We start from the raw sequence: 17,176 nt of genomic DNA on the forward strand, positions 1-17,176 counted from the left end.
GAAGTCCGCACCAAACCCAACTCAGTACCACAAGCAGACTTCCAGCTGCCCTCCTGGAACTTTATGAAAGGACAGTAGCAGAAGGAAGAAATACGGCTTAAATATTGAAAGAGAATCTAATGACATAATCATTATGATCATATTCGCCATCAAGGACCCACTTGTCTTCTCTCAAATCCACGAATTCAGACTTTATTCCAATCCTCTAAATTAAGGTAATGGAAAAGGCCTGGGTGGAGGGGTGTCTGCACCCGAGGGACCCAAGCCTAGGGAGAAGGCCACGGACCAGGTGCCATAGGGAGGCAGAACCAGCCCGACACGAACAGGGCTGGGAGGGCACACGCATACTTCTGCTGGTTCCCTACATGTTCCGTGGCTCTCCTGTGCCTTTATGAAGCTGGGGGACTCTCTGAGGGTATTGACAAGGACTCCCTCCTCCACCAAACAAGTGAGGCTCTTCTGAGCCTTCTTCTGAGCAAGGCTCTGTCCTTGGCCTGTCAAGCCCAGTGTAATAAAGAACCCCATTGGGTCCAGTTTGGGCAAGAGTCTGCCACCAGTTTAGGTGGGAAACCCCTACCCTTGATACCAAATCAAGTCCCTTCTACTCCACTAAATATTTAATCGAGGTTTTTTGTGTGTGTTTTTGGTTTTGTTTTTTTAGCAATTTTCCATCCAGTGGCTCTCTTTCCCTGCCCATTGGCTGTACGTCCCTAGCTGCACCAGTTGTATTCCAAGTTGAGTTCAAGCTCTGTCTTGTATAGCAATACTCTTAACGTAAGCCTCTTTAACTCTATGTACTACAATTTTTCTTTGATGGTTCCTTCAAAGAACTTACAGACACATCCTGGGAAAACGTCTTTTCCAGAGAAGAGACCTAACTCAGAATTTGAGGAGGCAATTAGCTAGGTACAGAAGGTGTATCCAGAGTAGAGTGAAGGAATTAATGGTAGCCGATTATCTGAGGATATGAAAACAGCTTTTACAATCTGTACAAAATAGAAGAGATGTGGCTGGGAAGACTGAAGACAGGGGCAGCTTTCCCGGGCTGAACATTTACAGAAATAGAATTCTGGGTGGTTAGATGTAACATGTAGATACCTAAGCCAGGTGCAAGGCTTTAAGGTCAACAGAAGAAACACCTGAATGCTTTATTAAATCACAGATTCGAAAGCACAGTCCCTGAGGTCATAATTTAATAGCTCAAGAGTGAGGCCCAGAATTCTTCATTCAGAACAAGCACTTGAAGCTGCCCAGAGATCATACTTCCAATCTTCAAATATTGCTCTCAGCTCAAAAATAAAACAAAACAAAACACAAACAAGAAAACAAAGTTCAGATGAATTAAACACAATTCTATATATTTTTTATAAATGTAAGACGTATTCTGTTGTAATAAGGGAAATGGAAGTAAATTGTACTGTAATATCACTTCACCCACTAAATGAACAGAGAACTGAGCCAACATCAGAATTTCCAGGAAAAGCCTCCAGAGGTAAGATCCTGTCTGTCTGTCTGTCTGGTTGTGGAGCTCCAGGGGTATGGCCCACCAAGGAGAAACTGGACACAGTATTGCTCCCCAGGGCTGGAGTGGATGTGGGGATGCCCCATCCCTCCACTGGTGGATCGCCAGGGGGTTAGAGTCCCCCTAGGCGGTCACCGGGGGTTCGAGTCCCCCACTGTTTCAGGGGGTTCGAGTCCCCCTAAGCGGTCACCAGGGGGTTCATGGTCCCCCAAGGCAGCCAGGGGGTTCGAGTCCCCCTAAGCGGTCAGGCGCCTTGTTTTTGTTGTCAGTTGTGCTGTTTGTTAAATGTATGGGAATTTTGTCTGTTGTGCTGGTTGTTAAGTTTATGGGGATTTTTGGAAAAGGCATCCCTTACCCCCGCCTGGAGGACAAGGTCCTCATCTGTGAGGAGAGCCGGCTGCCATTGCAATCGGGTTCTCCCTTAACTTCCTTTCAGTTCTGTCTTCCTGGCCGGCCGTGCCGGATCGTTTGTCTTTGTGAGTGTGTTCTTGTTAATTGTCGTAAGTGTATTTGTCTTGTTGTGGACTGAGGACATGATGGGACAGACACAGAAGACCCCTCTGTCTCTGATGATTGACCACTTCTCGGATGTTAGGGAAAGAACTCATAACCTGAGCACGGACGTATCAAAGGGAAAGTTTCAGACTTTCTGCATGTCTGAATGGCCATCCTTTAATGTTGATGGCCCCGGGAGGGCCGCTGGGTCTGTGGTTGTCTTTGTCTTGTCTTTTTATTGTCTGTTGTGCTGTTTATTGTGTTTGAAGAAATGGGGCAAGCGGAGAGTAAAGGGACTCTGACTTTCATCTCTCTGTTCCTCATAATAGATGTGGGGCTTCTCCCCTACTCATTCTTGTGTTAATGGCTATAAATGGAGCCAACTGGGATTGGTCTAACTTGAGACAGAGACCATAAGGAATATTCCCAAGCAGCTACTGAAACTCCCTTTGTTTCAGGGAAGTTCCCTGTCTTCTCTGGCCTGACAGGGACTGCTTAACCCCTCCCCTCTTGCTGGCGGGAAAGCATGGCATCTGCTCCTCTGTTGGGGCTGATGAGCTCTAGAACCGGGAAGCCTTTCTCTGTCTCCTGGCGGCACCTTGTTTCCTCTGTCTCCCCTTCTCCTGTTTCTGCACCAACGTGCGTGGGGCCTGCATGACCGGCCTCTAGACCATCCTCGGTGCTTCCTGTACCACGGCTCCTTCTCTGTCAAGGAGCAAGAAGAGCACCCCTGGACCCAACACCCCCCACTCCGGACCTCCCCACCTGTATCTCAGGTAAACATTCAAAGTGGAGTGGGCCCAGGTGGAACGTAAATCAGTATTTAAACTAAGTTAAGTTTGTTGGTTTAATTAAGATAGACATGTCTTTGAAGTTACAGAAGTAAATGTAAAGCTTTTATTCTGTCAAGGTTTACGGAAGATCAGATAACCTCATGTTATTTGTTAAAATCTGTTAGCAAAAGATGACTGAACTGATGGTTAATTGTCTGTCTCAAAGTTTTAATGGGTAATTGTTAAAGTAGCTTTCAAAGTCTTTAGTAACCTGAAAGTTAAAAGTTTTGGATGACAAGTGGAATTAAATTATGGACATCTAGGTCTTAACCAAATGGGATAAAATGCTAAAGCACTGAGTACTTGATATAGGTTTGTGCCTTTGACTTCTAACTGCAAAGAAACTAAGAATAAACATGTTTTATGCTTAACTGTTTCATAATTTGCCTTCTAAAGAATTTTGTTGTAACAGTTCACAATTGGTTTATATTTAGTCTTCACTGGAGATTAAGATGTTTCTAAGAGCACAAAATTCTGCTAACTGTAAGGCTGATGGAAGTGAGAAAAGCAACCCTGTATGTAGGAAAGTAGGAGAAATGTAAGAAAGATTTAGGGAATGAGAATACATTTTTTGAAGGTAAAAGAAGATAATTTTGTCCTAAATGAGTTGGTTGTTTGGAAGAAATGTCTTGGGACAAAACCTGGATGCAAAAGCAAGTTGTGGAAGGTTCATGAGGGGAAATCTTCAGAAAGGAATTTTAGGTATGGTCAGGACGGACTAAGATTAACTGTACACACAAAAAAGAGGGCCTAAAAGAATGAGTAGTTTTGTCTTAAAATGAAAATATCTGGCTGTGCCAGAACATGAAAGAAGATAAACTTGAGGGTCTGAAGTAAGTCGTGGAAGCCTTGGGGGAAGTGACTTATATTTGCCTTGGTTTATAAGTTTGAAAGGATACAATGAAATATGTTGAAAATTTGACCATATTAGATCAGTTTTGGTGCATTTATTCACAAGAGGAGAGAAAAGACTAATGAATCTTTTCCTGTAAAATGTTTCTGTTCAAATGAGGCATAGTATTTAAGAAAGAAAGACTAAAGCCCTGTGTCATGGCAAATCTATATTGGTGATCCACTCAAGTACAAAGTTTTCCTGGATTAATTAATCTGCTGTTAAAAAGAAAATGTAAATAGTTTTCTCTTTGCCTGCCCAGAGAGAACCCAGTTTCTATGTTTTGTTTTATTCTCCTATAAAGTAAGTTTTGTCTTAAAGGAGATTCATATAAAGAACTTTCAGGACAAATACAGGTATTTAATAAGTTAAAAATCCTGGGACTGAAATGGGTAAAAATTTCCAGGAGTAAAACCTGCATTCAAACTAAACCAGAATTAGTAACATGAAACTAAATGAACTAAAAGATTATAATGTTGTGTCTCTTGATGTTTTGTCTCATTTTAAACAATTACTGGTTCTCTAATGTTTGCTCTTCCAGACTAGGAAAACTTTTTCTTAAGTTATCTGTAACTTAGAGGAATGGAAAAATATTCATTTGTAAACAAATCAAAACATTCAACTTTTCTCTCTGTCTGAACCCTCTGAAAATCAAAAGGTCTCAGTAAGTATTCTTTCCTCCATGGCAATCAGTCATTTGCATAAGTTCAATAAGAATCTGTTCTCCTTGTAACAGGACACTATTGAAACACTGGTTATTTTACCAAGGCTTTGACTGGAATGTCATATTTTAAAAAGACTCAGATATGACCAGACAGCTTCAAGGAGCTAAGGTTGACTTTATGAAACCTGGAACCATAAAGCCCCTTGGAACTGTTGGCCTGATACCTTGCTTACAGAGTTCCCAGCAGCCTCACCAGGTGAGTAAAGAATGTCACTTCCTGGAAGGATACTTTGGGAACCTCAGGAAGAAGAATTCGCCCAAGTCGACCGGTATTGCAGGCATGTCTGACGGCAAGTACGTGGCTTGGCTTCTGGCCTGGAGAGGCTACTAAAAGTTCAACCTAGAGATTCCTTATAAAAATTCCAGCAAAACAGATTCTAAAAAATCTATATGATCACTCATTGTTCTTGCTGAGCTTATGTAAATAATTAGGCCAAGTTTATTAAAACTGGAACTGTTTTTCAAATACATTGGTCCTGATTTGGCTATCTCTGAAAATGAGGATTATTTTACAGAAAAATTATGTTCAGTAACACACCTTTATGGATGTTAAATTCTAAATTTTATTGTCTTTAAATGTTTGTTTACCTAAGCTAGGCAACTTGAGATAAACTTCAGAGAAGTTGCACCACAACTTGTTTAGACGATCTTACTTTTGCCAGTCAGTCAGCCTCAGATATAAGGAGGAAACCTCAAAAAAATTGAAGGATTTAAAAGGAAGAATCTGACTGAGTTAGTGGGAATAATGGAAATAGCCGCTGAGGACGATGGGTCATGCTTGCGGGGACGAGAGCTCTCTTACAGACTCGCAGGAAAAAGGGTATCGGGTGTCAGCGAAGAAAGCACAGCTCTGTCAGAGCCACCCACTTATCTAGGCTTTGATCTCCACGAGGGAGTTTCTTGGGACGTTGGGCTACTGCAGGCTGTGGATACCACGGTTCACAGAGATTACCTGACCTCTCTGTGAACTGACGAAGGGAGGACTCACTATGGTAGAATGGACAGCTGAGGCAGAAGGAGCATTTCGGGAATTACAAACAGCCGTACTGAGTGCCCCAGCACTGGCCATCCCAGATGTTACCAAACCCTTCCACTTGTATGTGGATGAAAAGGCTGGGGTGACTGAAGGAGTTTTGACTCAGACTCTGGGGCCTTGGCAAAGGCCAGTAGCCTGTCTTAGCAAGAAACTAGATCCAGTAGCGGCTGGGTTCCCCCTTACCTCCGCATAATTGTTGCCACGGCCCTCCTGGTCGAAGATGCAAGTATATTTACAGAAATTGACTAAATTAGATTATAAAGGGGATTGGGCTAAGACTAAAACAGGAAAGTTAATTCTTCCTTGAAGACTAGAAGAAATTAGTAAGCCAAATAGATCAGGGCACTCATTTGGGGACACGCAAACTTGAAGAGCTTATGGGCAAACGGTTCCAGGTTTCTAAATTAGAGCGTATGGCTCAGGATGTAGTTGATAGATGTGCTCAATGTCAGGCAGTAAATGCAGAGGAACTAAAATGGAAAGAGGGAAAAGAAAAAGAGATAAGGAACCATGAATTTTTGGGGGGAATAAATTTTACAGAGATGAAACCGGGAAAATATGGACACAAGTATATGTTAGTTTTTGTGGATACCTTTTCAGGCTGGATAGAGGCTTTTTCCGCCAAACATAAAAAGACAGGAGTGGTAGCCAAAAGCTACAAAACATAATTCCTAGGTTTGGATTACCTCTCATGATCGGGTCAGACAATGGCCCTACATTTGTGAGTTGAGTCTCACAAACATTGGCCAAGGCCATGGGCACTAATTGAAAACTACACTGTGCCTACTGGCCCCAAAACTCCAGATAAGTAAAAAAATAAAAAACCAGACTCTTAAAGAGACCTTGACAAAGTTAATTATGGAGACTGGCAATGGATGGATAAATCTCCTTTTCAGGCTTCTCATTCTTATAGCCTTATTAATTTTAATATGTTTGCCTTGTTCAATGTTTCTCTACTTGGTGCTGAGACTCCGTTACTGCAATGACTTCATGACGACAGATGATTCTGACCACGCACAGAGACATTTCTTCACTGTCAGCTCTGGATTCAGCTGCCTCCGTCTTTTGTAACTCCCCTACACACTCCTCAACTGATCAATGTTGACCCGAATAGGTAGGGACAACTCTACGCCCCTATTCAGCAAGAAGAAATTACAGAAGATGAGACCTTCCACCTCCAACTACCTTAAAGATTTAAGGGTCAAAATTGTTCAGGGGAAAATAATAAGGGAACAAAAGACTGGCTGAAAAGTCAAAGATTTGACTAATCTCCAAAGAAAAAGGGGGAATGTAAGGACCTATTTAGCCAGAGCGACTCCATCTTGGTTAAAAGCCATTTTGTTGTTTGTGCAGTAAAACTTAAACTGCCCCTACCCCCTTCCCCCCAGAGGAACTTACTTAGAAGCAAGTCTGGGAAACCAGTAAAATATGGTCAGCTAGTTCCTAATAACAGAGCCCAGAATACAAGGACGAGTCGGGCCAGGTGGAGACATCCAGTCAGTAAGAAACACACATACTTTTCCCCTAACCACCAAAGAATGTAAACCCCGCTGTTTGGGCGCCAACCTTGAGCACCAATTCTGACCAGAGTAATAGGTTAGGTCAAACAGCTACGAAAGGGTAAATTGTAATTCAATTGGCCACCTGCGTGTGACCTAACATGACTACAATCTCATTGGCCAGCTATGTGTGGCCAGACTTTTGCTCTATGAAAGGTAGTTTGTAAGATGGGGAGGGGTCGCCCTCTTCGGAGACAGCCCTAGCCGGTCAGTCTGACTTCTAATGCTTGGCATAGAATAGAGCTTTGCATAACTTTCACGCTGTCTCAGTCTCATTCCCCTGACCAATCAGTCTAACTTCTAATACTTATCATAAAATAAAGCTTTAAATAACTTCCACTTTGTCTCAGTCTCGTTACCTTTAATAACGGACCTAACAAGAACCGAAAGTTGGCAACATACCATATTGGGGAGAGTGAGGGGAGGAGGACTTCAGTTACTATGGGTTGGGAGTGTAGACAAATAAAATTCCTCTGGTGGGAAATTTGGCACTATGTCTAAATATTTCAAACGCATATATCCTGGGACGCAGCAAACTCATTTCTAAAAACGTATGTTACAGTTTTACAGATGAACACGCTGAAAATTACATGCTGAGAGGAAGGAAACACTTTAAATTAGCAAACATGCGGAAAATCGCAGTACAGTTAAAATCCGGGTGAAAATATTGTGCAAACTACAATATAAACCATTTATTTACCTACATCTATGGATGATTTTATCATTTAAATTGGGCAATGTTTTTCTATATCCCTCAATAACTATTCAACTGCTTCTTCAAAAGACCTGAAGCCTGGGGGGGGGGGGGGGTGAGTATAAACAGGTTTCCTGCCCTCAAGAAGGTTCTCGTCTCGAAGGAGAACGACAGGCAAACGACCAGGGACGGGCACTTCTGCTGCTGGACTCCTGCTGCCAACAACTGAGGATGGGGAGGGGGAGCCGGATACCAAGGCAGGGGGTTCACCACAGAGCCATCCACCCTCGAGTCCGAGGAAAACCTCACGACGAGGGTGGGATTCGAACCCACGCGCGCAGAGCACAATGGATTAGCAGTCCATCGCCTTCACCACTCGGCCACCTCGTCGGCGCGGTGCTTGCGCGGTCAGACTCTCCCCCCGCGGTCGGTGCAGCGATGATCCGCGAGGTGTCTCCTCGGGCCTCACGCTGACTCGACCCTCACGCCCGCCCCCCAGGCAGGCGTTTTCGGGTCCCTGCAGGACGTCGCATCCTGGATGGGCGACGACACCCAGCAGTCTCGGGGTTGTCCTGCGCGCGCTCCTGTTGGCCGCCCCTGCGCCCCGAGCGCTCGGGACCCCCGCGCGCCCGCCGCTCCCGGGAAAGGCAGGGATCCCCTGGATTGGCCCCTGGAACGCGTCCGACTGCTGGGCCGCGCCCCCGTCCCTCCTGTTCCCTGCGGTGTGGCGCTTCCCGCGACACCGGAGAGCGTGGCCGGAACGAAAGCTGAACGCAAGCGCCCGGACAAGACCGAGTGGGCGCCGGAGGGACCGGGGATCTCAGCGAGGCTGCCTCCACGCCGGGGACGGCCGGGTGCGGAGCCCCGGGGCGCGGGGCCCAGCGGCCCGCGGCGGGCCGGGGGTCCATCCCGCTCACCGAGGCGCTTGGGGCCGGCCACCTCGCCAGCTCCGCCTCCAGCCCTCTCCGCCTCCGTGCTGTTAACTCCCAGGAAGCCGAATTTAACAACTTCGGTAAACCCAGGATCAAGAGCCCTTCACTGACAGGCTTCTGTGCTTTTCTATAGTTTAGTGCAGGATTTTGGAGACAAACGGAAAGACAAGAGATTCTTACTTGCCAAGATGCTTTTTCCTTCCTAGGAAACCTCTGCCCCTATTCCTAGCTTTGGCACGGCACACCCTCTTCTGTCCCTGTCATGTTCCTTTACTGAATTTTCAAAAACTCACCTCCAGCACAAACCACCCATCATGGGAAACTCCCCTCAATCCATGGGTTAGAGGACGAAGGATTTATTCATTTAGTGAAAATTTAGTCATTTAGTCAAAAATCCATATTACCGGTTATGATTTTCCTTAAGCCTTGAGTTAGGACGCCCGTTTTGTTCAAATTACGTACATTCACTTATGTGTCCCTCTCCACAGTTCCGAGGAAACCTAATTTCTACCGGTGACTTCAGAACTATTTCTCAATACAAATTCTGAGTCGGAAATTTCCCTGTTAGATTAACAACGATTTTTTTTTTTTTACTATTTTCCCTCCAATGCTCCCCGGAGAGCAGGGATATTTCATTATTCATCACATGACAGGCAACAGGGTGGTCAGTAATAGGCACACAAGTTACTCCTGAGTGAATGAATGAACAAATCTGTATTTTAATAGAACTACTAAACACCGAAAAGCAAGGTACACAGAGAAACTGCTTTCAATTATTTAAGTTTGTTGGGCTCATAAGCAACACGGCAGGGCTGTTGTGAGGACTGAATGAAAATGCAAAGTGCTTTAAAATGCCTGGCGCTTGGAATCACCATTGACTGACAAAGCTTTGCATTATCATTATTATCACTAAGAAAAGAGAACCAGCAGAGGAAAAAAATGAACCAGTAATATCTGCAGGCAACCCACAGAAGTAGGAAAAAAAAATCAGACAATAAACGTCTTAAAAGAAGCTCCACTTCATGTATATTTAAAGATATGCTAATTAAAATAGTAATACATTTTCCCTTCCATCAGATTGACAAATATTTCTAAAATTAATAATAACAAATCTGGGCTAGATGTTGGAAAGCCTGATTTGAAATACTGTGGTGGTGATGTAAATGGGCAGAAGCACATTAAAAGATAATTAAGTCCTATTAAAATTTAAAGACTTATATCCTTATTCCCTTCCTAAAACCCAACTATCCAGTGGGGGTGGGAGGGATGCAAGTTCAAGTGTAGTATGTACACTCTCATTATTATTATCATTTTAAACACCTATGAAGGTAGGTCCATAAAGAGTTTTAGGTAATATCAGTGAGGACCCTTCAGCCTCAGTTTCATGAAGGCTCAAATTCAGACTTTTCTCGATTCCTCCAAAATACATTATACATACAATTATTGTATATTTATTTGGTGTTAACAGAGTTCATCTTTCAGTATAATTATTTCAAATATATCCTAATGTTTAGAATCTTCATATTGTGTTTATTTTGTATTTATTTCAATGTGCTGTAAGACTAAAAAAAGTGGAAATTGCCCTGGGCCTTTTACAACCTTTGAAAAACCATGATGGGCACTGACATCAAAAATATCTGCAAGAAATGACATATCAGATAAAGGGCTAGCATCCAAGATCTATAAAGAACTTAATCAAACTCAACATCCAAAGAACAAATGATCCAGCCAAGACATGGGCGGAAGACATGAACAGACATTTCTGCAAAGAAGACATCTAAATGGCCAACAGACACATGAAAAAATGTTCAACATCACTTGCCATCAGGGTAATACAAATCAAAACCACAATGAGATCCCACCTCACACCAGTCAGAATGGCTAAAATTAACAAGTCAGGAAATCACAGATGTTGGCAAGGATGCAGAGAAAGGGGGACCCCCCTACACTGTTGGTGGGAATGCAAGTTGGTGCAGCCACTCTGGAAAAGAGCACGGAGGTTCCTCAAAAAGTTGAAAATAGAGCTACCCTACGACCCAGCAACTGCACTGCTGGGTATTTACCCTAAAGATACAAATGTAGGGATCCGAAGGGGCACATGCACCCCAATGTTCATAGCAGCAATGTCCACGACAGAGGAACTGTGGAAAGTTAAACTTGGCTTGATGTCTACTGACAGATGAACAGATAAAGATGTGGTATATAAAATGGAATATTACTCAGCCATCAGAAAAGATGAATACTTACCATTACATCCATGTGGATGGAACTGGAGGGGATTATGCTAAGCAAAATAAGTCAGTCAGAGAAAGACAATTATCATATGATCTCACTCATATGTGGAATTTAAGAAACAATATGAGGATCATAGGGGAAGGGAAAGAAAAATAAAATAAGATGAAAACAGAGGGAGACAAACCATACGAGACTCTTATTCTCAGGAAACAAACTGAAGGTTTGGGGGGTGGGGGGTAACCAGGTGACAGGCATTAAGGAGGGCACGTGATGCAATGATAATGAGCACTGGGTCTTATATATAACTGATGAATCACTGAACTCTATTTCTGAAACTAATAATACACTATAATTAATCGAATTTAAACAAAAAACAAAAATCTGCAAGAAGTACATCATTTAGAAGTCATTTTAGTAATTAACCTATCATTTACCTTGCCTTTGTAAAGATATCCAAAAAAAGATTAAGAAAAGTTACCATTTGTAGAATATTTACAGATAAAAATGCAAAAGAAGTGTTTGAAAAATCATCATTTTACAACTGTTAAGGCACAGTGAATGCAGGCAGTAGTAATCAGGGGTTGAGAAACTGCTGGGCGGAAGGCAAAGGGGCAGAGTAGCTGATACTTTCTGAACCCAGGGAACAATCTTAGCGTAATTAGAAGTGGAAAAACCCAAGTTATATGCCACCCGCCGTGATGCTACAGGAAATACATAGTGAAACTTTTTTTTTTTTAAAATTTTTTTTTTTTTTTTTTGAGAGAGAGAGGCGGTGGGGGGGGGGGGCGGGACAGACTCCCGGCTGAGCAGGAAGCAGGACACTGAGATCATGACCTGAGCCCAGGACTCCCGGATCATGACTCAAGCCAAGTTTAGCTGACTGAGCCACCCAGGCGCCCCTTACACAGTGAAACTTATAATACATTGTAGCCTGGAACAACTGAATGTGAATCCAACAAAATTTCCATGCCTAATGACCAGTTTACAAGAGATACGGAGAATAAGAAAACACATTAAGTGATACCACAAGGAAAACATCAACCAAACTTAGAACATAAGAAATTTCTACAGGACGGATCACTGAGTTACATAAACAAGCGAATGGTATTAAAAAAAAAAAAAAAGGGTACTGTTACACGGTGAGAATTTTAAGAGATTTTACCAAACAAAAGCAATGTGTGGACCTTGTTTGGATTATGAATCAAACAAATCAACTATAAAAAGGCATTTTTACAAAACTGAGAAAATTGAACTCGGACTGGATATTAGTATTAAGAATTTTAGTTAAGGGCGCCTGGTGGCTCAGTTGGTTAAGTGTCGGGCTCTTAATTTTGGCTCAGGTCATGATCTCAGGGTTGTGAGATCGAGCTCCACACTGGGCTCTGAGCTGTGTGTGGTGTCTGCCTGACATTCTCTCTCCCTCTGCCCCTCCCTGCACCTCTGTAAAAGAAACATTAGGGGATAAATTTAGTTAATTAGAATTGTAGTTAATTTTTTTAGATGTGATAAAGTTATTGAAATTATTTTTAATGTCTTTATCTATTAGAGGTATATACTGAGATATTTAAAGATCAAACTGCATGATGCTTGAAAATAGCTTGAAATACCTCAGAAAAAAAGGAGGGGAATGAATGAAATAAGAGCAGCATGTGTTCATCATTGCTGAACCAGGCTGAGGCGGATGTGGACATTCATTATACTATTCTAACTTTATGCAAGTTTCAATGTTTTAATAACCCAAGTTAAAAGATTTTATTTGATGCAGATCTCTTGGTTGTAAACTCCTAGTTTTTATTTGTAAACAGTAGTCAGGGCACCTGGTACCTCCGTTGCTTGAGCATAAACTCTTGATTTCAGCTCAGGTTGTGATCTCAGGATCAAGCCCCGCCCTGGCTCTGTTTGCTCAGAGTGCCGTCTGCTTGGAGTTCTCTCCCTCCCCCTGCTCCCTCTCTTAAATAAATAAATCTTTATATATAAACAGTGGTAAAAAGCTCCCATTCTTAAAAGCTTAGTTTGATGAGTACACAACTCTAGATTGACAATTATTTTATTTCAATACTTCTAAAATAGATTTCCCTTTTCCTGGATTGTATCATGGAATTAAGGTTGTTGTTAACATTCTAACTGTTCCTCCTTTGCAGGAGACCTGTCCGTGTTCTCTGATTTCAGAACTCCTCTTTCAGTAGGAGGCGTGAAGTTATAGTTGTTCACTTTACCTTGCTTGTGATACACTGTGCTTTCTGAATCTTTTATGCATGAAAATTCCTCTCCAGTTCTGGGAAATTCTCAGCTATTATATTTTCAAATATTACCTCACCTACATTTTTCTTTTATTCCTGGTTGTAATTATTATATACTTCAGAATGTATTACCTGAGACTACATCTCTACTGTGTTCTTTTATTTACCTTCTGTGGCTGTGTTATAAACTACCCCAAAACTCAGGGGTTTAAAACAACACCCACTTATTATTTTCTCACAGTTCTATGAGATGGCAATATAGGGAGAGCTCAAGTGGGCTGTATTGTCCCTTCTCTTTGTGGGGTCAGCTGGACTAATTTCTATGTGGCCGACGGGCAGGTCAGCCAGAGACTGTTCTTGGATGGCCTCAATAACATATCCGACAGGGACTATTTCTGGGAGTTGATAGATTTCCTTCATGTGATCTTTCTAGCAGGATGGTCCAGACTTTTTTTTTTACAATGATAGCCATCTTCCAGGAAAGTGAGGGTTGGCATGACAAGGTTTCTCTAGATCAGGCCTGGAAGTGGCACAACATCATCTCATTGTACTCCACTGGTAAGAGCAGCTCAGAGTCAAGGTTTAGAGGAATAAGTAGACTCCACCCCTTGATGGGAGGCAGTGCAAATGACCTGTGGTCAGGTTCATCTGTCACAGCTTGCTTCGCATGTTCCACGTTAACTACTTTTGTTGTATTCTGGATCAGCGTTTTGGCTTTATCTCTCAGTGTAGTAATTCTTTCTTTGGTTGCAGCTAATATGCTGTTTAATCTTACCTATTAGAAATTTTTCATTTCAATTATTATTATCTTTATTTCTAAGTTCTAAATTTTATATCATTCTATTCATTCTTCTTGCATACTCTGTATCCTTAATTTATTGATACATATCCCACATAGCTATTCTTTGTCTTGTATCTTAAAATTTCAACATCTGCAGTTGCTTAGGTCTACATATGTCACATTTTTTATCTTCTAAACCATAGGCATAATGGTTTATCTTCCTGTGTGTGTAGTCATCCTTACTGTTGAGCTGGTTGTATGATCTTAATACGAATGAGTCTTGCAGGTGCAACCTGGGGAAGCCTCTGTCAAAGGGGAAATGTTTCTACTTCTTCCTGAACTGGGGACAAAGCTGACCCTGAGCCACCTGTGTCCCACTACAGTGGGACAGAGTGGGACCGTAACAAGTGTCAGGCTCTGCTCTTCCACCTCCCCACTCTTATGATATAAAAACATTCATCCCTACAGTGGCGTCGGCACCTGGCTTCAGGATCCCCTGCTCCTTGACTGACGTAGGTGAGTTTCCTGTACTGCTTGCTCCCAGCCTCTCTGACTCCCAGGCCCTCTGGGCAGGGCTCCCACATCTCATGTTTGGATCACTAATTGTCCTGACCTGGGCTCAAGGTGCCCCTGAATTACTGTAGAGCCAGGTAATATTTACTGGTTTTGAGTGACCCCCTAGAGAATTCCCCAACTCTTTGTGAGACTAGAAAAGTCACAAAGCGGGTATATTCAAGGACTAATGGTTGGGAAGTAGGACCTTCTAATAAGTCGTAACTGGTGAAGATTAAAAAAAAACAAAACAAAAACAAGAACCAAAAGGCACAAATCACTGAAAATGGACAGTCCTGTCATAAAAAGTGATGGTTTTCAATCCATAAAGAATGCCACAGATGAAATTCATGGACATGTAATAGACTGGAAGGAGATTTTTGCAACAACTAAGACTGACCAGAAATCAATATATACTAAATAAAAAGACCCCTTTTTAAAAAACAAAAATTTAAAAATACCACCAGAGGGGCATCTGTCTGGCTCAGTTGGTAGAGCACCTGACTCTTGATCTCAGGGTTGTAAGTTCAAGGACCACGTTGGCTGCAGAGATTGCTTAAAAAAAAAAAAAAAAATCTTATGAAAAAAATGAAATACCATCAGAAAAAGAGGCAACACAAAAGAAAAATGGGACAAGGAAATAAATAATTCAGAAAAGTAATACCTAAATGACCTCCAATATTAAGAGATGTTGAACCTCACTAGAAATCAGAGGAAGGCAAATCACGAAGAATCCCGCCTATGGAGGAATGGCGCTGATCATGAAGGTGAACAGCAGGTGTTGTTAAAGATGCTGGGGATGGAAACTTCTGTGTGCTTCTGGCAGGAGAGAAGTCAGCACAGCTGTCCTCCAACGCCACCCTGCACAACGCACTGCAATCAAGTATCACATGTCTGCTCTAACAGACCCAGGGCCCCAAACTCGGGTGGCTGACAGCAACACGCATTCTCTTCCGCTGTTAGAGGTGTTTTCGGGGCCGCGCTCCTTGCAGAGGCTGCAGGGGAGACTCTGTTTCCTTCAATTTTCTGGCTGTTGGAGCTGCACTGTTTTCATCTCTCCTTTGCCTTCCCCTCATGGCAGGGCAGGGGTGACTACCTTCAGGGCCCATCCAGACAGCCCAGGATGACTTTCCCAGAGCAGAACCCCTACTGCCATCACATCCGCACTCTCTCCGCCTGAGGTAACAGTCCCAGCTGAGACCTGAAGGCCTTGGAGGGCCACGTGGTCAAGTTTACCACCGGCATGTGTATTTTTGGACCCTGGGTGGCATATCCCAGCGAAATTCTGCTGCAAATCCTCAGGGAAAACTTAACGAAGATGCTTTCGGCAAACAGGCACAACATCAAATTTTAAAGCCTTAACTGTGGTCCTTACCCCTCTTCTTCGTCTCTGCTCTTTTCATTGTAAAGACTGAACGAGAGAGTTCTCCCGCTAAACACCAGAGTATTGGGACGTGGTGTTGTCACTCATCCGTGGGAGGCAGTCTCCAGATGCGATCATTACAACACCAGCTACCTTGTATGCAGTGGGAAAGGCATGGCCTGAAACTACCACTGAAAACTACAGGCAGACCCAAACGGAAAACGTTCTACTAGGGCAGGGCGGGGAGGGAAGGCTGTGGGAATGTTCCAGATTAAAGAAAACAAAAAAGACAGGCCAACTAAATGCAATGCCTGACCCCAGACTAGACGCTGTACCAGAGGGGAAATCGGGTCAGATGGTCAAACTGGCGGGCGGACTTGTAGTGGAAACAGGGCTACTGCGTCAGGGTCAAACTAGCCAAGTGTGTGAGCGATGGGGTGGGCTGCAACTTAGTCTCAAAGGAGAGATAGAGGAAGCAAACGTTGAAGCAAAGGTAATAATATTAACAATAGCTAAAAGTGGGTAAAAGGCAGACTGGTATTTTTATGCTATTTTTTTTTTTCAACTTTCTAATAAGTTTGAAGGTGTTTCAGAGGCAGAGAGGGAATGCACAGGAGGCTCCAGAGAAATCAACGGCTGGGAATTTGGGCTGGACCGAGCCAACTCTCTAAAATAGAAGCTTTACCCCCAAACCATCCAATGAACCAACGATTCTTCGTGGCTCCTGGGGTCCCCACGGGCTGGTCGTGAGCAGGAGCCTGGGCTCCCCGGCCCGCTCACCTGACACGAAGCAACATTGCCACGCAACCCTCAAGAGCCCCGCAGAGCGGGTGCCAGGGCTTTGCGGACGGGGACACCTGTCCCAGCTTGTCCTTGTGATCAGTGCAGGACATCGCGAGCCCGCGGGACGCCCCCTGCCACCAGCACAGTGTGTTCAGGGGCAGTTTCCGGCTGCCGGAAACCGAGATGGTGGGAGGGTCCGGGGGAGGGGCGCGGGGGGCGCGGACCCCGCCCCCGGCCTCCCCCTCACCGCCCCCTGCTGCGCGCCCCCCCTCGCCTCTGCGGCGCCGCACCGCCCCCTGCTGCGGCCTCCCGCGGCTTCTCAGCTGCAGGCAGAACACGTGGCTGCAGAGGGCGAGACCGCGCGGGCTCCGCCGCCTCCTCCCGCGAACCCCGCCGGGGCGTTTCGGACGCCGCGCGCAGCCGGCCCGCACGTGAGAAGTCTGCGCCCCCGTTTTCTCCGCGTCTTCCTAAGGCTTTCGGAGGCGAAGAACAATTATAAATCACGAAAGGAATCCGCAGCACCGCGCCCGTAATC

The 17,176-nt window shown here is 44.0% G+C and overlaps 1 non-coding gene across 1 annotated transcript; it reads right to left on the bottom strand.

Annotated features, from left to right (window-relative positions):
- Positions 1-8,063: 8,063 nt before the first annotated feature.
- On the bottom strand, positions 8,064-8,145 carry TRNAS-GCU. Its single transcript has one exon. It is a non-coding gene; the product is annotated as a tRNA-Ser (tRNA).
- Positions 8,146-17,176: the final 9,031 nt, after the last annotated feature.

This window comes from Lontra canadensis, unplaced genomic scaffold (assembly GCF_010015895.1).
Source record: "Lontra canadensis isolate GAN:19392208 unplaced genomic scaffold, GSC_riverotter_1.0 scaffold194, whole genome shotgun sequence".
NCBI classification, from domain to species: Eukaryota; Metazoa; Chordata; class Mammalia; order Carnivora; family Mustelidae; genus Lontra; species Lontra canadensis.